Genomic DNA, 24,165 nt, shown 5'->3' with positions numbered 1-24,165 from the left:
AGGTCATCCAGCTTTTTTTTTTTCATTTCTATATCATTAACATATTTCTCAGGAACTGTGAGTTAATTAAATTAAAAGAAAAATGAGTTTGGTAAAAGATTTGTTGGGGGGGAGGTTTTTTTTTTTTTAAATATGTTTTTTCTCTCTTTGAACTCCACCTGGGCAGAGTTAGGTACTCTCTTCTCCATGCTCCTGACACTCAGAGTATAATATTATTGCTCTTTTCTAGATTATAAACTTTATGCAGAATTCTTTTTTCGCATGTCTGTAGCTGCCCTCATAGTGTCTGGGACACAATGTTCCTAGTACCTTTGGCAGTGCTCGATATACACAGGGCACTTAGTAAATACAATGTACTCAATAAATATTTGGTGAATCAAGGGACCTAGCAACATTGGTAGTTTTCCTCTTTTTCACTAAGGCAGAAACAGAACTTAAGTAATCTCAAGATTGCATTAGTTTTGATGTTTGAAGGGACCCCACAAATCACACTCCTCTTCTTTTTTTGAGTTCTGAACCGTTAATGAAGACAAAGGAGTCTGAAAAGAGACTGGAATATCACGTTTATTATTAAGTCTAAATTGAAGAACATGATATAGATGTCTAAGAACCAAGGACTTCCTAATACAGAACTCTAAAGTTAAAGAGACTTTCCTATCAGTTTCAGACAACTGAATTGCCTGGAGTCCTCACCGTATAAAGTATACAGCATAGGGGGAAAAACAGAATGCCTTCTCCCTTGGCAACTGGATCCCATAGAGGGGAAGAAGTAAGAAGTGGCACTTTGACAATCAAGAATAAGACAAGGCACTGGACCTCTCCTAGAGAGTAGTATGCAGGGGGGTAAAGAAAAATCAGGAGAGCTGCTCTAGGGGAGCACCCTCCGCAGTGAAGGAAATGCAAGGAAATCCCCCTGCTTCCCAACTAGCAAGGTGTATCCGCCACTCAGACGCAAGTCCTCAGACACCAAGACTTCTCTTACTATATTTGTCTTTATATAACGACTCAACAGAATTGGGAATAAAAAGAGAGTCTATCTAACCTGAGTTTGGGTCTCTATCTAGAATTTATTAGTCTTTAAAAACTAAAAGGCTGTATTATAAGGTTCCACATTTGGCACATGGTAGAGACCAAATAAAGAGCACAGTGATTATTTAGTAGGAATACCACAAGAAGAAACAACCTTGGAGCATTTCTGACTTGGCACAAACTTGAAAGGGAAGCGATTGGAAAATAAGGGCTGGGAATTAAGGGAGGTGGGGAGGCAGGGGTGGGGAAAGAGAATTTTTTCCTAAGAGATTTTCAACTGTGTTAGTGCAGCTACTTGCTGTTTTCAGAAATGAGGAACAAGAAAATTGTTCTTTGGGCTGTCAACGATCCTTCCAATTAGTCCTGGGTGCAATAGTAAGAAATTATTGCCTACCACCAGTACAACGCTGGTAAATATTTAACAAATGGTTCTTGGAGTAGGAGGAGCCCTGATTTGTAGCATTTGCTGATTTCTGTGGTGTAAATACTCCAACCATGGCCCATTTTAAGCTCCTCCATGACATCAATCAGCTCACAAAATTCCTGAAAATTTAACAATCAGTTGTCATGAGACAGTTCAGGCTGCATCCAGAGCATCACTGCCCATAAACAGAGATGCTAGGGATTTCAAAGCTCCATCAGAAAGAGTACCACCTGAGGGTCTCGGCAATGTAACGGACCAGGTGAAACAAGATTCGTGGAATGACCCAGGGAAACACACGGCTCTCACGCTTTGCTCGGGAGGTGGATTGAGTTCTGGCACGCTTCCAGCTGAGGAACAGGCCTAGGCTTGAGTTGGGGGTGATCTTACAGCTCTACCATCATGTTCTAATTCCAGACATTTGAACTAGAAAATGATTTAAAAACGGTGGAAGGCACTGTACCAAGAAGAGACCCTCTGTCTGCTGAAAACAGCAATACTGATCTCAGCTACTATCCTAATCCTACTAGCTAGGACTAGTTTTTACCCATCAACAACCTCTAGAGTTGCTGGATGCTAAGACTTTGACAGAAATAAAGAACTACCAAGGTAATTAGTACAAATAATACACTGAGCATTTCCACTGACCACATACGTAGAATGATAAAACTTGTAATTTACATCCGGTGTGTGCAAAATGACTAAATGCAAGCCTTTTCCATATATAAAAGGCTTATATATGCACAGAGGGACAGGATGAAACTCATTTTAATAGTGTTTTTTTTGGTTCTAATTAGGCCAATTGTGGATCTCTTTGTGGGTGCACAGTGACTTTCCTCAGGTAGTTTATTAGAGACTGAGCACAAAGGAGACTCGGAAAGGTAAATTAAGATTGGAAAACCCTCCAATGACAGAAGAGATTACAAATGCTATTAAAGGTTTAGCAGCAGGAGAGGGTAATGGAATGCAAACTTGTTAGAGTTCTTGGATTTTTTTTCATACTAGATTACTACTGTGAGACGGTACTTGGAAATATGGTGAAGAATACAGAAGTTAGATGAGGAGAGAGTTTTTGCCCCTTTGTAATTTGATAATATTATGCTATCTTCCCTAAGCAGTAGTGGATTGCGCCCTCTCTCTCTGTCTCTCATGCTTAGAAAACAGTCAATATAGTCCTCTTTGTTTCTGGAAACCTTTGGGTTTAGTCTTAACATTTACTCTTATGGGATTATTCCAGTCTCTGGAAATGCCCACCTTTCATCTTTTGCATGTGTGTGTTTTAAATCTGAACACATCAGAGATTTCCTGTACCACTACAAGGATTTATTTAGGTGCCTCATGGAGACATTTGAGAGGGGGTTAGACTTCTGGCTTTGGACCCTGAAGGATGAGTTCATCTCATAGCTCTGCTCTGGCTGCCTGCAGAAGCCGGAGCAAGTGATTTAATCTCTGAATTTTCATTTCCTTCCTCTTTGTACTTGGATAATAATAATATGTTACAATGTAATACTCACGACTTTTAGGAAAATATTAAATAATTTTTGTTCAGTTATGTAACTGTCTAGCTCAGTGCCAGGACCAGAGCAATTGCTCAACAATTGAGAGTATCCACCCTTGTGCTGAATTTTTCAACATCTATTTTCCCAGTATCTAGGGCTATTTAACATAGGACTAGGTTAAGCAGCTGGTGTGTTAAATATCTGATATGATAACCTCATATCCTTTAACAATCTATTGCTTCCTGTTGGTTAGAAGCAAATCTAAGACAGTGGTATTCAAATGTGAAGAGGAAAGAATATTTGAATCACCTGGGGGAATTTTGCAAAGACAAATTCTCTCCCTCCATTGTTACGCCCATGGGACACCACCGACCTAGGATATTAGTTCTATTGGTTGTTTCCTCAGCCTTCTGAAGAAAGAACAAATTACCATCTAAGCAAGGCAATAATTTATCAAATATTTCATTTGTGGCCGAATGGGGCTTCAACTAATGTCTGAGTGTTGATGTCTTTCCACTGCTAATAATAAGGCTGAGATTTTACATTAGAACAGAATAATGTTACCCCCAACATTCATAGAGTTTTTTCAGCCTCATGATTTTCTCTACTTTTATTTTTATTCAGATTATCAGGCCTCTATCTTCTAATTTGTTCCAATAAATCTTGTATCTTTTTTTTTCTATTTTACAAATTCTCTTTCCTGTTTATCGAATTCACTTGTTAAGCAAAATATGTTATTTAGGGCTTCCGGGAAGATGGAAGAGTAAGACGCTGAGATCACCTTCCTCCCCACAGATACACCAGAAAAACATCTACACGTGGAACAACCCCTACAGAACACCTACTGAACGCTGGCAGAAGACCTCAGACCTCCCAAAAGGCAAGAAAACCCCCCACGTACCTGGGTAGGGCAAAAGAAAAAAGAATAAACAGAGACAAAAGGATAGGGACGGGACCTGCACCAGTTGGGGGGAGCCGTGAAGGAGGAAATGTTTCCACACACTAGAAGCCCCTTCGCGTGCGGAGACGGCGGGTGGCGGAGGGGAAAAGCTACGGAGCCGCGGAGGAGAGCACAGCAACAGGGGTGCGGAGGGCAACGCGGGGAGATTCCCGCACAGAGGATCAGGGCCGACCAGCACTCACCAGTCCGAGAGGCTTTGTTCACCCGCCGGGGCGGGCGGGGCTGGGAGCTGAGGCTCGGGCTTCGGGGAAAAGTCTGGACCTGCCGAAGAGGCAAAAGACTTTTTCTTACCTCTTTGTTTCCTGGTGCGCGAGGAGACGGGATTAAGAGCGCTGCTTAAAGGAGCTGCAGAGACGGGCGCGAGCCATGGCTAAAAGCGCGGACCCCAGAGACGGGCACGAGACGCTGAGGCTGCTGCTGCCGCCACAAAGAAACCTGTGTGCGAGCACAGGTCACTGTCCACACACCCCTTCCGGGGAGCCTGTGCAGCCCGCCACTGCCGGGGTCCCGGGATCCAGGGACAACTCTCACGGAAGAATACACGGCGCGCCTCAGGCTGGTGCAACGTCACGCCGTCACGCCGGCCTCTGCCGCCGCACGCTCGCCCCGCCCTCCGTGCCCCTCCCTCCCCCCCCACCCCGCCCGGCCTGAGTGAGCCCCAGCCCCCGAATCAGCGGCTCCTTTAACCCTGTCCTGTCTGAGCGAAGAACAGACGCCCTCCGGCGACCTGCCCGCAGAGGCGGGGCCAAATGCAAAGCTGAGCCCCTGGGAGCTGTGAGAACAAAGAGGAGAAAGGGAAATCTCTCCCAGCAGCCTCAGAAGCAGCGGATTAAAGCTCCACAAACAACTTGATGTACCCTGCATCTGTGGAATACATGAATAGACAATGAATCATCCCAAATTGAGGAAGTGGACTTTGAGAGCAAGATTTATGATCTTTTCCCCTTTTTGTCTTTTTGAGAATGTGTATGTGTATGCTTCTGTGTGAGATTTTGTCTGTATAGCTTTGCTTCCACCATTTGTTCTAGGGTTCTATCCGTCCTTTTTTTTAAAATTTTTTTCTTAATAACTATTTTTTATTTTAATAACTTTATTATATTTTATCTTACTTTATTTTATTTTACTTTATCTTCTTTCTTTTTTTCCTTCCTTCCCTCCTTGCTTCCTTCCTCCCTCCCTCCCTCCTTTCTTCCTTCCTTCCTTCCTTCCTTTCTTTCTTCTTCTACTAATTCTTTCTTTCTACTTTTTCTTCCTTTTATTCTGAGCCATGTGGCTGAAAGGCTCTTGGTGCTGCAGCCAGGAGTCAGTGCTGTACCTCTGTGGTGGGAGAGCCAACTTCAGAACACTGGTCCACAAGAGACCTCCCAGCTCCACATAATATCAAACAGCGAAAATCTCCCAGAGATCTCCATCTCAACACCAGCAGCCAGCTTCACTCAACGACCAGCAAGCTACAGTGCTGGATATCCTATTCCAAACAACTAGCAAGACAGGAACATAACACCACCCATTAGCAGAGAGACTGCCTAAAATCATAATAAGTCCACAGACACCCCAAAACACACCACCAGACGTGGACCTGCCCACCAGAAACACAAGATCCAGCCTCATCCACCAGAACACAGGCACTAGTCCCCTCCACCAGGAAGCCTACACAACCCACTGAACCAACCTTAGCCACTGGGGACAGACACCAAACACAATGGGAACTACGAACCTGCAGCCTGCAAAAAGGAGACCCCAAACACAGTAAGATAAGCAAAATGGAAGACAGAAAAACACACAGCAGATGAAGGAGCAAGATAAAAACCCACCAGACCTAACAAATGAAGAGGAAATAGGCAGTCTACCTGAAAAAGAATTCAGAATAATGATAGTAAAGATAATCCAAAATCTTGGAAATAGAATGGACAAAATGCAAGAAACATTTAACAAGGACCTAGAAGAACTAAAGATGAAACAAACAATGATGAACAACACAATAAATGAAATTAAAAATACTCTAGATGGGATCAATAGCAGAATAACTGAGGCAGAAGAACGGATAAGTGACCTGGAAGATAAAATAGTGGAAATAACTACTGCAGAGCAGAATAAAGAAAAAAGAATGAAAAGAACTGAGGACAGTCTCAGAGACCTCTGGGACAATATTAAACGCACCAACATTCGAATTATAGGGGTTCCAGAAGAAGAGAGAAAAAGGGACTGAGAAAATATTTGAAGAGATTATAGTTGAAAACTTCCCTAATATGGGAAAGGAAATAGTTAATCAAGTCCAGGAAGCACAGAGAGTCCCATACGGGATAAATCCAAGGAGAAATATGCCAAGACACATATTAATCGAACTGTCAAAAATTAAATACAAAGAGGGCTTCCCTGGTGGCGCAGTGGTTGGGAGTCCGCCTGCCGATGCACGGGGCGCGGGTTCGTGCCCTGGTCTGGGAGGATCCCATGTGCCGCGGAGCGGCTGGGCCCGTGAGCCATGGCCGCTGAGCCTGCGCATCCGGAGCCTGTGCTCCGCAATAGGAGAGGCCACAACAGTGAGAGGCCCACGTACCGCAAAAAAAAAAAAAAAATTAAATACAAAGAAAGCATATTAAAAGCAGCAAGGGAAAAACAACAAATAACACACAAGGGAATCCCCATAAGGTTACCAGCTGATCTTTCAGCAGAAACTCTGCAAGGCAGAAGGGACTGGCAGGACATATTTAAAGTGATGAAGGAGAAAAACCTGCAACCAAGACTACCCAGCAAGGATCTCATTCAGATTTGATGGAGAAATTAAAACCTTTACAGACAAGCAAAAGCTGAGAGAGTTCAGCACCACCAAACCAGCTTTACAAGAACTGCTAAAGGAACTTCTCTAGGAAAGAAACACAAGAGAAGGAAAAGACCTACAATAACGAACCCAAAACAATTAAGAAAATAGGAATAAGAACATACATATCGATCATTACCTTAAATGTAAATGGACTAAATGCTCCCACCAAAAGACACAGATTGGCTGAATTGATACAAAAACAAGACCCATATATTTGCTGTCTACAAGAGACCCACTTCAGAGCTAGAGACACATACAGACTGAAAGTAAGGGGATGGAAAAAGATATTTCATGCAAATGGAAACCAAAAGAAAGCTGGAGTAGCAATTCTCATATCAGACAATATAGACTTTAAAATAAAGACTATTAGAAGAGACAAAGAAGGACACTACATAATGATCAAGGGATCGATCCAAGAAGAAGATATAACAATTGTAAATATTTATGCACCCAACCTAGGAGCACCTCAATACATAAGGCAAATACTAACAGCCGTAAAAGGGGGAAATCGACAGTAACACATTCATAATAAGGGACTTTAACACCCCACTTTCACCAATGGACAGATCATCCAAAATGAAAATAACTAAGGAAACACAAGCTTTAAGTGATACATTAGACAAGATGGACTTAATTGATATTTATAGGACATTCCATCCAAAAACAACAGAATACACATTTTTCTCAGTGCTCATGGAACATTCTCCAGGCTAGATCATATCTTGGGTCACAAGTCAAGCCTTGGTAAATTTAAGAAAATTGAAATTGGGCTTCCCTGTTGGCACAGTGGATGAGAGTCCGCCTGCCGATGCAGGGGACGTGGGTTCGTGCCCCGGTCCGGGAAGATCCCACATACCGCGGAGTGGCTGGGCCCGTGAGCCATGGCCGCTGAGCCTACGCGTCCGGAGCCTGTGCTCTGCAACGGGAGAGGCCACAGCAGTGAGAGGCCCGCGTACCGCCAAAAAAAAAAAAAAAAATGCTTGAAATTGTTTTAAGTATCTTTTCCGACCACAATGCTATGAGACTAGATATCAATTACAGGAAAAGATCTGTAAAAAATACAAACATATGGAGGCTAAACAATACACTACTTAATAACGAAGTGATCACTGAAGAAATCAAAGAGGAAATCAAAAAATACCTAGAAACAAATGACAATGGAGACATGACGACCCAAAATCTATGGGATGCAGCAAAAGCAGTTCTAAGAGGGAAGTTTATAGCAATAAAATCCTACCTTAAGAAGCAGGAAACGTCTCGAATAAACAACCTAACCTTGCACCTAAAGCAATTAGAGAAAGAAGAGCAAAAATACCCCAAAGTTAGCAGAAGGAAAGAAATCATAAAAATCAAATCAGAAATAAATGAAAAAGAAATGAAGGAAACGATAGCAAAGATCAATAAAACTAAAAGCTAGTGCTTTGAGAAGATAAACAAAATTGATAAACCATTAGCCAGACTCATCAAGAAAAAAAGGGCGAAGACTCAAATCAATAGAATTAGAAATGAAAAAGGAGAAGCAACAACTGACACTGCAAAAATACAAAAGGTCATGAGAAATTACTACAAGCAACTCTATGTCAATAAAATGGACAACCTGGAAGAAATGGACAAATTCTTAGAAATGCACAACCTGCCAAGACTGAAGCAGGAAGAAATAGAAAATATGAACAGACCAATCACAAGCACTGAAATTGAAACTGTGATTAAAAATCTTCCAACAAACAAAAGCCCAGGACCAGATGGCTTCACAGGCAAATGCTATCAAACATTTAGAGAAGAGCTAACACCCATCCTTCTCAAACTCTACCAAAATATAGCAGAGGGAGTAACACTCCCAAACTCTTTCTACGAGGCCACCGTCACCTTGATACCAAAACAAGACAAGGATGTCACAAAGAAAGAAAACTACAGGCCAATATCACTGATGAACATAGATGCAAAAATCCTCAACAAAATACTAGCAAACAGAATCCAACAGCACATTAAAAGAATCATACACCATGATCAAGTGGGGTTTATTCCAGGAATGCAAGGATTCTTCAATATACGCAAAACAATCAATGTGAAAAACCATATTAACAAATGGAAGGAGAAAAACCATATGATCATCTCAATAGATGCAGGGAGAGCTTTTGACAAAATTCAATACCCATTTATGATAAAAACCCTGCAGAAAGTAGGCATAGGGGGAACTTTCCTCAACATAATAAAGGCCATATATGACAAACCCACAGCAAACATCATCCTCAATGGTGAAAAACTGAAAGCATTTCCACTAAGATCAGGAAAAAGACAAGGTTGCCCACTCTCACCACTCTTATTCAACATAGTTTTGGAAGTTTTAGCCACAGCAATCTTTTCTTTTTAGAGAAGAAAAGGAAATAAAAGGAAGGAATCCAAATCAGACAAGAAGAAGTAAAGCTGTCACTTTTTGCAGATGACATGATACTATACATAGAGAATCCTAAAGATGCTACCAGAAAACTACTAGAGCTAATCAATGAATTTGGTAAAGTAGCAGGATATAAAATTAATGCACAGAAATCTGTGGCATTCCTATACACTAATGATGAAAAATATGAAAGTGAAATCAAGAAAACACTGCCATTTACCATTGCAACAAAAAGAATAAAGTATCTAGGAATAAACCTACCTAAGGGGACAAAAGACCTGTATGCAGAAAATTATAAGACACTGATGAAAGAAATTATACATGATACAAATAGATAGAGAGATATATCATGTTCTTTGACTGGAAGAATCAACATTGTGAAAATGACTCTACTACCCAAAGCAATCTACAGATTCAATGCAATCCCTATCAGATACCACTGGTATTTTTCACAGAACTAGAACAAAAAATCTCACAATTTGTATGGAAACACAAAAGACCCCGAATAGCCAAATCAATCTTGAGAACGGAAAACAGAGTTGGAGGAATCAGGCTCCCTGACTTCAGACTATACTACAAAGCTACAGTAATCAAGACAGTATGGTACTGGCACAAAAACAGGAAGATAGATCAGTGGAACAGGATAGAAAGCCCAGAGATAAATCCACACACATATGGTCACCTTATTTTTGATAAAGGAGGCAAGAATGTACAGTGGAGAAAGGACAGCCTCTTCAATAAGTGGTGCTGGGAAAACTGGACAGGTACATGTAAAAGTATGAGATTAGATCACTCCCTAACACCATACACAAAAATAAGTTCAAAATGGATTAAAGACCTAAATATAAGGCCAGAGACTATCAAACTCTTAGAGGAAAACATAGGAAGAACACTCTATGACATAAATCACAGCAAGATCCTTTTTGACCCACCTCCTAGAGAAATGGAAATAAAAACAAAAATAAACAAATGGGACCTAATGAAACTTCAAAGCTTTTGCACAGCAAAGGAAACCATAAACAAGACCAAAAGACAGCCCTCAGAATGGGAAAAAATATTTGCAAATGAAGGAACTGACAAAGGATTAATCTCCAAAATTTACAAGCAGCTCATGCAGCTCAATAACAAAAAAACAAACAACCCAATCCAAAAATGGGCAGAAGACCTAAATAGACATTTCTCCAAAGAAGATATACAGACTGCCAACAAACACATGAAAGAATGCTCAACTTCATTAATCATTAGAAATATGCAAATCAAAACTACAATGAGATATCATCTCACACCGGTCATAGCGGCCATCATCAAAAATCTAGAAACAATAAATGCTGGAGAGGGTGTGGAGAAAAGGGAACCCTCTTGCACTGTTGGCAGGAATGTAAATACAGCCACTGTGGAGAACAGTATGGAGGTTCCTTAAAAAACTACGAATAGAACTACCATATGACCCAGCAATCCCACTACTGGGCATATACCCTGAGAAAACCATAATTCAAAAAGAGTCATGTACCAAAATGTTCATTGCAGCTCTATTTACAGTGGCCCAGAGATGGAGGCAACCTAGGTGTCCATCATCAGATGAATGGATAGGGAGGATGTGGCACATATATACAATGGAATATTACTCAGCCATAAAAAGAAACGAAATTGAGCTATTTGTAATGAGGTAGATAGACCTAGAGTCTGTCATGCAGAGTGAAGTAAGTCAGAAAGAGAAAGACAAATACCGTATGCTAACACATATATATGGAATTTAAGGGGAAAAAAATGTCGTGAAGAAGCTAGGGGTAAGACAGGGATAAAGACACAGACCTACTAGAGAATGGACTTGAGGATATGGGGAGGGGGAAGGGTAAGCTGTGACAAAGCGCAAGAGAGGCCTGGACATATATACACTACCAAACCTAAGGTAGATAGCTAGTGGGAAGCAGCCGCATAACACAGGCAGATCAGCTGGGTGCTTTGTGACCGCCTGGAGGGGTGGGATAGGGAGGGTGGGAGGGAGGGAGACACAAGAGGGAAGAGATATGGGAGCATATGTATATGTATAACTGATTCACTTTGTTATAAAGCAGAAACTAACACACCATTGTAAAGCAATTATACTCCAATAGAGACATAAAAAAATTTTATTTAAATATTTATGGGTCATATGTCCCAACATCAAGAGTTGGCAATGCCAAAAAAAAAAAATATATATATATATATATATATGTATAACCAAGTTACTTTGCTGTACAACAGAAATTAAACACAACATTGTAAATTAACTATACTTCAATAAAATTTTAAAAAAAGATTTGGTAATGCCTGCCTTATGAGAATATTTAGCATATTATATTTAAGGCACACTTTATAAACTATACTGTATATTGACATTATACCTGCCTGAAGCTATTAGTTTAGCTCTTGAATTCCTTTCTTTATTCTTCTGTGAAATACTGTTCTGCTCTTCATCATTATTTCATGATATAACCATTGCCAACCACACAGTAAGTTTTACAGTCTTGCCTGCTTATATTTCATTAATGCCTTCCACTCATTCTAGTTTGAAGTCATTTTGATCAGAATATTTTTCTAATGTCATTGTTTGGATACCCTAAGTAATGATCCAGAATATCAAATTCTGATGTCTTGTACTCTTCCAAACATTCTTGTTTACTTTCCAAAGTCAGAGCCTGAAACTTAAAAAAGAGAGAAATTAAAGTATAGCCTGCCTCCTTCTAACCTTTAGGTTTCTAACAGGATTTCAGATTTGCCAGAGGAATAAATGAGAAAAGTTCTCATGGTATCCTGTAAAGCAGCCAAACTGGTTAGTAGATCATGAGTTTAGTAGGTTATAAGTTTTGTAAATTTCTCTGGGCTCTCCAGCACATCTCAGATATATGCTCAAGGAATACCCTGCTCATCTTCTAAGTCATTTCAAAACTGGATGCAGTGACTGTTGTGCGCCTCCACAGGAAAGACATCTGCTGATGTCAGTACCTGTTTATTACATTTGAGGTCCCTGTGAAACTTCCTGATTCTAAAGAATGATCCAGTGGCTCAGCGTTTCCCTTCCTTCTCTTCAACCATGTTCTTCCACCCAACAGCCACTTGACATTGGTCTTGTTTCTCTTCCATCTTCACAGAGGAGGATGTTTTCATTCAGCCTAGCTTTGGGGATTTTTTTTTATCCCATCCTACCTGGAAGTAGTGTTACTTGCACTTAAGTACAAATAACTGAAGCACAGAGGATGGTTCTCCTTCCTTTTACCTGCTTACCTCGCAGACAGACTTGCTCACATTTATAACATATTTACTTGTTCCCCAACTCAGGCAGAAATCACAAAAGCCTCAAGCTCATCTGAAGATGTGCTTCAGTTGTACATACTCAGCTGTGCATATTACTTAAACTTTTGCACAAAAGAGGAAATAGAAATATATTTCAGTCCCCATCCCCACTAAAAAAAAAAATCACATCTTGTACTCTTGTAAAATATTTGATGGTAGCCAAACAGTAGATCAATTCACTGAGGAGAACAGGGAATTTACCTCTAAATACTGGTCACTTAAAAATAGATAAGATTTTGAGCTGCTCAGTTTATCATTGGCACACAGCCCGGAACCTAAAAGAGATAATGTTGTGGACAAGTAACACTTCATTAAAAATTGAAACTATATTACTCACTTCAGTAGTATGCTCCTTTTGGTGGCTTACACCGGGGGTGTAATCTCTAGGACAGTGAATCCCAGTGAAGTGGGCTGGGTGCATTTTGCAGACCAGAGAAATTACGTAAGCTTTTGATGATATTTTCCCCCAGATTACTTATAAGGGAACAATAGCCAAGAGTTTGAAGCAATGGTTTGAAAAAGGCATTGACGGCTCTGAGGGTAGCCAGACCAGCAATCTCCACCTGATTTGCAAATGCTAGCAGTCTGAGTTAGGTTTTAAGGGAAGCTTTCTCTTAGTCAATATCCATTGCCAGGGATGTGATTTTCTCTGTGATTTTCTGGGCTAGCGTTTTGGGTTTTATGTTTGGCATGATCTACTCTGAAATTTGCCAGAAAGTGTGCTGAAAAGAGAAAGACTTTGTACTATGAGCTCAACACCAAAATAAAAACAATAGCAGTGTCCCAGGGCTATTTTCTTAGAGATTTATTGGGCCTTATTAAATTTGGAACCAGTCAAGAAGAATACAACAGCTGTTGTGAATCTCAAACAAAAGCAAAACAGCCTCTTCTCTGTTTTCCTCCTATGTAGCATCCATGTAAGCTGGTAAACTCTCTGGGAAAGATCTGTCTTACTTATGCTTACCAACTGGAAAGCACTGTTTACATATACAATGTGATATCAGAATGATCCAAGAGATTTGTTTTGATTTACTTTTCATTTCAGGGCATTTAGGGCTAGCTTACAAAAAAGAAGCTGAACTATAAAGCCTACAAAAACTGATTTCCACAAAACCAAAGACTTTGGAGCTGTTTTCCATGCTTTTTCTGCCATCCTCCACACACCTAAATCTTCACTAAGGAATTCTAAGAACAGATTAAAAAGTGTGATAGTGATGTGTAGAAACAGATATTGGTATTAATTTGAGCTTATGCCTCAGGAAAACTGTAAATGCTAAAGCAAATTCCCAGTTATCTATTTTAAAGCAAAGTTCAGGGTGCAATATGATTTTGAAATAGAAAAACAAAACAAAAACAAGCAAACAAAACTTTGCAATACAAACTTTTGTTGTGGACATTTTTCTGTATAGGGAGTATCCAGCGTGTGACCTCAAGGGCAAATGGAGATCGCCTGGGATTTTAGGGGAAAATAGTTTTCTTAATTATACTAGCATATATTAGCTAATAAGGATTAATGTTTGTTCAGCAAAACATTTTGAGAAATTTAGTCTAATGATGAGAAAATGAGTTTATTTGCTACACCAACCATCTGCAATTGATAAAAAGGAGTAAAAGGACTTAACAGATAATTAAAGTTTACCAGAAAAATGAGGACTCTGAACCTGCAAATGAGGCTCACTGCTTGCCATGATGGTGAAAGTAATTGAGGTGGTGCATCTGGTGCTAGATGTTAACGAGTTAGGAGTGTGTGTAGGAGAAGCTGAATTAAATTCTTATGTTTGAGTTTACTTTAGTGCAATCCTATAGCTATATCACTGTATCAGTCAGGGTCCAGTTAGAAGATAGAAATCACACCTGTTATTTTAATTGTGAGATTTTTAATAGAAATAATTTTTAGCCCAGGCATTGGAAAACTCTAAAATCAAAATGGCAAGGCTAAATGCATCAAGGAAATGGTAACAAGGAAACAGCTACAGCCCCTAGGCTGGGGGGATAAAGAGAATGAGGTTAGAATTATTAAAAGTTACAAGCTTAGAAGAGAAAGGGCACCAGAGAATGGGGACTTAGAGTCTCTGAGGAGGGGAGTCTCTGGCCAGCTGGTATTGGTATCTCCAATACTCAGAGGAGAGACCCTATACAGCTGAAACCCAGAATTTGAGAAGGGAACACCAGCCAGCTGTTGCTGGTATGTCTGAAGAGGTTCAGTGAGGCTGGTTTGGAGGAGTGAGTCTTAGAGAAACAGCAAACTCAAATACCTGCTACTACTAGAAAACACTTTTGCTGCCAGAGTGAGGAAAGTTTGCTAGGACGACAATGATGGGAGCAAGAAGTAACATCAGGAGTAGAAAGTAAACAGGAAGGAGCCTGTCTCTTCTTTGTCCTCCAGCCTCCTGGTCTCTCTCTCTCTAGTGCTTCCTATAAGCGCAACTGGGAGTCAAAACAGAAATGCAGTTTACAGAGTCTCAGCCCCAGCCTCCCAAACCTTCGGTTGGCTGGGCGGGTTTGATGCTGCAAGACAATAGCTTAATAACTGACCCAGTCACTGAAACTTGATAGAGATTCACTGAACTGCTTCCCCAGATCAGGCATTCCTTGGAAAGCGATGTCTTTGAGATCTCCAGCTTATTGGCTTACTCCAGCTTATCGGTTCACAAGATTGTATTTTTTTTTACTGATACGATAGAGTAATTCAACACAATGAATTTGAAACTGCAGGGGGAAATACAAGAACATCATTGATTTGTTCCAGGAAGTGAGTACTTTCATACTCAAATTGTTCGTGTGGATTGGGCCAGTACCCACTGGAGACTCCATTCACTTCCATTGCTAAACTTTCCTAGAGTCAGTGGAACCATGGTTACTGAAAAACTGCAGAGTTATTTACAGGAAATACAGTGACAAATTTGGGGGAGATTCACAATCTTTGAGCATGAATCACACTTTAAGTTTTCATGATTGCTTTTGGAGTACGGACCTCTCTGTGTGACTTAATTGTCAAGTGTTTGCCATATCTTTTTTTTTTTTTGCGGTACGCGGGCCTCTCACTGCTGTGGCCTCTCCCGTTGCGGAGCACAGGCTCTGGACACACAGGCTCAGCAGCCATGGCTCACGGGCCCAGCTGCTCCGTGGCATGTGGGATCTTCCCAGACTGGGGCACGAACCCGCGTCCCCTGCATCGGCAGGCGGACCCTCAACCACTGCGCCACCAGGGAAGCCCACCATATCATTTTAAGATGGTTTTATTCTGGCTGGTAGAACTATGTCAATCAAGATGACACAGTATCTGGCAACTTTGGGTATAAACAGTGTAAGTATAGAAAATTCCAGAACTGTTCTGTAATTTTAGGCTCTGTAAAAGTATGTTCTCAAAAATAATGAAACTGAAGCTATTGTCATCTGGTCATTATCTGAATAAAAAATAAGACATAAAAAATGTCCCAGACTTCCCTGGTGGCACAGTGGTTAAGAATCTGTCTGCCAATGCAGGGGACATGGTCCTCCTAGTCCAGGAAGATCCCACATGCCATGGAGCAACTAAGCCCATGTGTCACAACTACTGAGCCTGTGCTCTAGAGCCCGTGAGCAACAACTACTGAGCCCACGGGCCACAACTACTGAAACCCTGCACTCTAGGGCCCACGTGCTGCAACTACTGAGCCCCCATGCTGGAACTACTGAAGCCTGCGTGCCTAGGGCCCGTGCTCCGCAATAAGAGAAGCCACCGCAATGAGAAGCCTGCACGTCGCAGCAAGTAACCCCTGCTTGCCGCAGCTAGAGAAAGCCTGCCCACAGCAACAAAGACCCAACACAGACAAAAAAAAAATAGTCCTGATTTTTTATACACTCAAAATCTTGAAAATAGTTTCCTTTATCCTAAGTACCAAACAGAATTTTTGTTGAAGTTTTAAAACTTCAATAACTAACCGTAGAATGATTTTTAGGAATAAACCAATTAAACTATCTTTGTTAAATTTTATACTACTAATAAAAAATCTACATATCACATATTTGCTATGTATAAATAACCACAAGACACACAGGTCCACAGACAATTCCAAATCTTTGAGGCCAGACATATTTCAGAATTCAGAAGTTTTCTGATTTTAGAAAAGCAGTGAGGCACAACTACTCAAATACCATTTTAATATTCACATTAACAGAGATCAATAGGCTATAAATAGCCTCATGTCCATGCATACCAAATCAGGAATTATTACCATCTATTACCAGGTGAGTTACAAGAAAACCTTTTGATGTTTAGAATATGCAAATTTTTGGAATTATGAATAAAGAGTTGTAGACTTCTATATTACTAACTATTGTCATTGGTAAAACATCTGCATGTCTAAAAATTGGTATATCCAATCATGTAACCTTTAAATATGACATCAAGAAAGTTTCATAAATGTGATTTTTTCAATAGAACAGACTTTAGCATATTTGTGTAAAAAAGAAAAGTTAGTTGAGAGTCAAAGATATGAGAGGTAAAAGTAATAGATGTCATAAGACTACAAAAAATAAAAGGGGGGGGAGATCCTTCCATTTTTTTCCCTTTAAACAGCATTTGCTGAGCGACTTCTGTATGCTAGAATTGTGCTAGATACAGCAACGCAAAGACAAATAAGACCCAGGCCCTGCCATCCAGGAGACTTCGGTCCAGCTAAAGAAATGCAAAAAGTATGAAAAAAAATACTAGGATGGAAATCCATGGAAGTACAGTGGAACTGAAAGGATGAAATAATTGATTCTTTCGAGGAAGGGAGAGTCAAAACAGTTCATTGACAGGTGACGCTTGAAAAATTAGTAATTATTTTTCAGGGTGAGGGTGGGGACACTGAGAGGAAACGAGAAGGTTACTTTTGGACCGAGGAACAGTTTGAGCTAGTGCATGTGTTTATGAGACAGAGTGTCACAGGAAGTGTAATCAATAGCATAGATGGAGTTATATTAGTATCAATGCAAAAAATTCTGAGTGCCTACTATATGCTATTCTTGCACTGTACAATATGGTAGCCGTTGGACACTTGTGACTATGGAGAGCTTAAAATGTGACTAAATAACTAAATTTTTCATTTTATTTAATTTTCTTTAAAAAATATCAATATGTTTATTAATTCACTTAAAATAACCATAATAAGCCCATTATATGTTAACAAGTTACATATTTCTTATAGAAATAACAATATTTTCCTAAACTTTTAGAGATATCCCACCTTTGGATCAGTCCTACCATTCTAGTGTACCTATTTCCTACTTGCTCGGGATGCTCCTGGTAAAGCTCACACTTGCAACGTTTCCTGAAGAATAATAAGGGCTGCATTTAGGCTATTAGTTCTGCTATATCCAAGGAAGCCTGGTAGTTTTGACCACTCTTCTGCGGTAGCACATAATGGGGTTTGGTGTACAAAAGACTCAAACCAGGATAGATCCTGCAGTTCAAGTTACAGTCCAAAGCTCCTAGGTTCCACAGGTTTCTCCTGAGAACATTCCCTTAATAAGTCACATGCTCCCAAATCTCCACCTCAAAGCTTGCTTCTAGGGAATCCAACAAAAAGAAATATGTTAAATTTGATATGTCTATGGGACATCCTAGAGGAAATGTTAAATAAACAGCTGGATCTTGTGCTTGGAAAAGTAATCTGGACTGGGGATATAAATTAAAAGGCCAACTAATCATGAAAGATGACATTTGAATCTATGAGAATTTATACTACCTGGAGATATAATGTCAAAAGAAGACAGAGGATGGAATCCCAACCATAAGATATTAGGTAGAGGAGAAGGAGCTAATGAAGAAGAATGAGGAGTGACAAAGTAGGAAAAGAACTAGAAGACAGTACAATAAAGAAATTAAAGAGGAGATTTTGAAGAGGAAGGTGTGGTCAATGTGACAAAGGCAGATGGGTGTTTAGACAAATCAACAGGAGACAACATAGACAACAGAGAAGAGAAAAGGGACCATGGACTTAGGAAACATGCAGGTTATTGGTGGAATTTTCAAGGGTAGTTTGGGTGGACTGTTGTATGGACGTCGTATGTTATTGGGAATGAGTGATAAGAGATGTCCAAGAAAATGCAGTTTGTGGGAAATGTTTTTTGGAGAAATTTGACTATTTCATGGAGCAGAGAAATTGAGTATTTGAGATTGATCCAATAGAAACAGAGAGATTGAAGGTGAAAGAGAGAGGAAAAAATCGAAGTCAAATTGTTAAGAAAATGCAGAAGCCTACTGCTTAATCCCAAACCCAGACATGTTTACGTTTTGGTAACAGCACCACTCCACTCCCAGTACCAATAACTGTAACATTCAGAATTCAATCAAGAAAAGCATAACAAATTTGAGTGGTATAGAATTAGGAGTTATTGTAGGGATTAAATCCTAAATAATTGTGGGGCTTCTGGGAAATAATAGGAAGGAGATGGTTGAGTGATCATAGAAAAATCACTAACCAATTGACAACAAAGGGAGGCTGGAAAAAAAAGTCTGAGAAAGGTTGCTGCCTTGGCCTCTAAGGGAGTGGGCCTGAGGCACTATAGGTCAACAGGAAAGCAGCCAGAAAACTGGAAGAAAACTAGATTCATAACATGGAAAATCTAGGACAAGCTAGAACATCTGAAGATAGCTGGAACCCACAAAGGCAAACTGCAAACCATATCTATCTCTCACTATATCTAATTCCAGCAATGCAGATAGAGCTGGGGCCGTTTTCTATAGAGCTGTGCACAGGCCTGGTTCGGGACTCAGAGAAGCTGAAGGGCGAGATCCAACTGCTCCACACTGAGGAAGGGAAACAGCTTGAATGAGCTGCACCAGCACTTGGCGAGCAGGGGTCAGCAAATTTTCTTTATAAAATATATATCAATAGGTACAGCATCTATAGGCCATAAAGCAAAGCACGTTAGGCTTTGAAAGTCAGCTGGCTTCTGTTGTGGTCACCCAACTGTAACACAGTAGCGTGAAAATAGCAGAAGACAAGTGTGGCTATGTCCAGTACAACTTTATTGATAACAACAGGCAGTGTGCTGAGCCTGGAGCTTGCCAACCATGCTTTAGAGTATAATGACTACTACTTCATATCTATATTCCAAATCCTGCACAAATTTATACTGTGGACAGCCCTAAACTTGAACCATGCAGAGAAGGAAATACTGGGAAATATAGTTTCATATTAGGTATGTTGATGCAAATCACAAAATCATGTTCTCACATTTTCTTCAGGTATCACTCCTGGCTTCTACTAAAGACAAAATGAAAGAAAACCCAAAAAAACCTCATAAGTACTATAAAAATATACTTGCAGTATATAGATAGTAAATATTTGGGTCTTGATGGCCCAGAGGGTTTGGTAAATATTAACAAGAAGACATGTGCCTGGCAGAATTTACAAACTTTCATAAAGTGTCACAAGGATGATGAACTCTTCAAAGGGCTCTATGACTTTCACAGGATAATTCCCACTGAGATAAACAATTCAAACGGGCATCCTTAATTCAAAGATTTTTGGAGACTGGTATTTTACCTCATTCTGTCTCATATAATGTGTATAGTTCAGTGTTATTAAAAAAATTTTTTAGTAGCACAACACTTTCTTCAGATGAAATCTTAATCAGAAGTAGAAATAAATAAAACATAGAAAGGAGCTTCTACGTGGAAGTGTAAAGAAATAAAAGAGATAAAAGTTGAACACCTCCAGTTGCAAGGATAATAGAGAGAGAGGCATATTTGCATTGCAAAGGTGATTATTCACTGCAGGCCTTACCATTTTTCTGTTTTATATAATTTAATTTTAATACATTAAGGTACATCTATAGGTCTTCATAAGCACTACTCCCAGCCTATGTTGTAGACTGACATCTCTTTTGCCAATGAGGGCAAGTAAGAGAAAACAGGTAAGATAAATGTGAAGTATGGATTCAAGGGCAAAGGTCATTTGAAGATTAAAGAAGAAAGTGATCATAGCTTCTCCAAACAATGACATTATCTTTTGTTCTGCTAACTCAGGTTACCTTGATACCCTGGGAGACCAAAGTAAAGATATTTAAAGATATCCGAATTTTCATTAATACCCTCCAAAAGTAGGGCAATTTTAATAAGACCTCTGAAAACTAGTATTTCCTGTAATCTCTAGGCACAATGGGTACCTTACCATTACTGCTGAAGGAAGAACCCATCCTTTAAAAAGAAAAATTCAGATTTTACTACAAAATGCTGATCGCCTCCTGAAAAAGCTCCTAAAGATTTGAAAATTCTATTCCTCTATCCCCTAAACACCTAGTAGATCTGCAAAACAATTTGTTTGGTTGACAGGAGAGAACTAGTTCAAATGCCAGTGGGTAGCCTTCCAGCAAATAAGACTACAACAAGAATGTTTCTTCCCCGACTGCTAATGGCTAATCCTGGTACTGCGCTTTCAGCTGCTGCTTCCCAACATGGGTATCCTTTTAGGCAATGTGCCTGCCACAGCTTGCCGCAAACTGACGTGGTGTCAAGATGCAGAGAAATGAAATGTGTTGAAGAAAGAGACAACTGGACGTTATTAGCATTGTATCCATCAGTGTGCAGGGTGGAATCAGCTGGGAGGGCAAATAGGCCTTTGCCCAGACAGAAAGTCCATTTGTTCACTATGGTAACATACTAGCTTCTGAAGATGAAATATCCTAGCAGTCTAACCTCATTTATGTTTAAGTATGGAGCTCATTTCTCTTTGATTAGCATGTTTTTCTCTTTTAGGTCTTTGATCTTAAGAACAGAAATACTCAGAAATCAAACACAACAAAATATCTTAACCAAAGTGGAGCTTTCACACCCTAAGATGAGACTACAGATGGCCACTGAGATCCATGTGTGTAGGCATGGTCATGCTTCATGATCCCACAGCCTTTGGACAAAACTTGCCCTTTCTCTCATGGTTGTAGCGGCTGTTTGAAAACCCGGTCCAGGTCTTGACTATGCTTCCTAGGCTTAGAGTCATCGCAAAGCCTCTCCTCAAAAAATTAAATATAAGGTATAATTACTGCCATCCAGAATGGTACTGTAATCCAACCAAGAATATGATAAAAAAGAGATTATGTAAGTCCCCCTTCTTGATGGTCAGCTTTCTGAAGGAGGCTTTGCAATATTTTTCACATAAATTATCCCTGTGATGAGTATAAGATTAAAATTGGGTCAAGTCTAACAGACACAAATTATTAGATAAAACTAATATACGTTCATAAAACTTGGAATAAAATGTGCTTCTTTGGGTTTTCAAATGTCTGCAAGAAATGGTTAAATAATTTCAGGAAGGAATATTAACTTTTAAAAATAATGTATTTAAAGATATATTTAAAGGTTAGAAAATTGGTCCTTGTCAGACCAGAACAGGTAGGAAAATCAGAAATACGCACACCATCCAAAAGCATTATAATATGTGACTTTGGCATTCTTTCATTGATATATAATTAAAATACATTAGGCATTTATTGAAGCCCACTATGTATCCAGCATCGAACTAGGTGCTAGAAATAGAAGTACAAATGCCATTTCTTTCTTGCCTTCAAAGCGGAGCTCAAACTTTCATGGAGGAGATAGAAAGCCTCAAAGATTGGGTACAGTGTTGAAGTTCCTGTTTGGTTAGGTTCACTTGGGAAACCATACCGTGGAAAATCCACCTTACTTATTATGCTACTTTTGTATTAACGTGTTAAAAACATCATGTCCTAAGCGATATTCAAATTGTGTGACCCAAGCACTCTGGAAATGTTCTAAATGACATAAGAAGGCTTCACAAAGGTGAGAACACCTGAGCAGAGCCTGGCTCAGTGAAGAGCATTTACTCAACTTAGAAAGAAGGGAGGAAAGGGAAAGTTGGAACAGCATGATCTGTGGAGATGTGAGAGGATGTCATGTCCGAAGAAGGATAGCCCACTGTGAATAATGTCTAGGGATATATGACAGGGATGGGCGTGGGAGGTAAATTTATAGGATTGCAATCATGACATAAAGTAGCTATACACTCCTGGACCTAATAGGTTTCACTGATGTAGTAAATCTATCTTCTGAACTTTGTGGTTTTAGAATTGACAATGACACAGCTCTTTGTTTTATTCAGAGTTTTTATTTGCTTTTCTGAACTCTGACATGTTTTATTTCCCTTTCACAATAAAATAAACCATAAAGGATAAATTCATAGCTATACATCCTAATTAATGCATCAATAATTCTTTAGCAGAGAGCCCAGTGTATATTAAAAAATAGTAAGAATTTGAAGATAAAAGTTCATGGACCTTTGTAGTATATTTCTATTGGGAGGGTTAAAACAAGGCAAGTATTAGATGGAAGGATCTTAGACTAAGATGACAATAGTAGCAAAAATGGAGAAAAAGACAAGTCAGAGTGGAACTTTGAAATAAGAATAAAAATTGGTATAAATAGAAGTAGAAGCCTTACCCTCCAAACTCTGGAAGAACAGAATTTATCCTCCCATTGGGAAAGCTAAGAAAAGTGAGACAAAGTCATCTATGTGAATATTCTTTGCCACCTTTGCCACCTTTCTGCGTTCTATGTTGGCATGTGACAACCTGTCTTGTTGACTGACTTCTAGTTAGACTCAGCCACTCTGAGATACTGCTGGATATTGGAAAATGAGAAGTGGGGAAATGACTCTTTCTCTTTCACATCTTCCATTCAAGAGCACATTTTAACACATCCAGCACTCACATGGCAGAGTCTCTTCCTCAGCCCTGGTTCCAGTGTATCACCCCCTCTAAGAAGTCCTAGAACCTGTCTTCCTAGAACCCCCTTAGCTGCAGTACTGGCTTCTTAGCACTTGCTCCATGGTTTCAGCATTGCCTAAGGAGTCCCTCCTTGGATGTCAAGTCCTTGCTGTACCCCAAGTCACACAACAGAGGGGTATTCTTTATTTCTTATAACACGAAATCTTCTCCTTTGTTACCCCAGACTTGATATTGGCTGCATCCTGTGTTAATCCCTGGATTACATCATCTTCCCCTTTTTGTTCCCTCATCTCCTCAACAAATGTGTAACTAGTTACCTATATGAAAACACCTCTGTGAAAAATAAAACATCATTTCTCTTTTACTGACTGTACCCTAAGTTATCTAGTACTTGTTACCAGTAACAGTAAGCCAATGAAACAATTCACCAAGATTGGATTCTCAGAGTGATTTGCCAAGTTATGGGAGCTTAAAGGCAGGGATGCCATATACTCACAGGAAAATGGGATACTGCTAATCTATGGCATGCATTGGAATCATGATTTCTTAAATTATCAACTGAGACTACTTGGGATGAACTGCCTATAGAAGGCAGTAATTTGGGATAACAATTAGTTGCTGCATTGAGTTGTTAAGGTAGAAATGATGATTTTTAAGTACTACGGGGTTAGATGTCTACTTCTGGAGAGTCTACAGAAATAAACTCACAAATTCAGGGCTTTAAACTCCCAGCACAAGGCATGGTCAAAAATTGTTCATAGTATCCCTAAACTAATCATTTATTTATTTATTTTAGGGCAGGGCAGATACAGCTGAAAATCAGATTAAAAATTTAGTTATACAGGATGCTATATTACAACGTAAGTTGAACTCAGCCCCTTGTGAAGTGAGTTGTTGGAAAGTAAAGGCATTGATGGGGAAAGAGTAGGGACCCTGAGACTTAAAATTGAAACCTTTGGGTAGATGAGGGAAAATCTGAGGTATATGAGC

At 39.7% G+C, this 24,165-nt stretch overlaps 1 long non-coding RNA gene across 3 annotated transcripts in view; it reads right to left on the bottom strand.

Moving 5' to 3' along the window:
* LOC307182975 overlaps window positions 1–4,443 on the bottom strand; it is a 48,737-nt gene extending 44,294 nt beyond the window's left edge. For all 3 annotated transcript variants that reach the window (XR_013827320.1, XR_013827321.1, XR_013827322.1), the window contains exon 1: window positions 4,202–4,443. This is a non-coding gene — a long non-coding RNA (uncharacterized lncRNA). The remainder of the gene's footprint in view (window positions 1–4,201) is intronic.
* Between the last annotated feature and the right edge of the window lie 19,722 nt (window positions 4,444–24,165).

Source organism: Stenella coeruleoalba (assembly GCF_951394435.1).
Source record: "Stenella coeruleoalba genome assembly, chromosome: 2".
Classification (NCBI taxonomy): Eukaryota; Metazoa; Chordata; class Mammalia; order Artiodactyla; family Delphinidae; genus Stenella; species Stenella coeruleoalba.
This window is presented reverse-complemented; position numbering and strand designations above follow the sequence as displayed.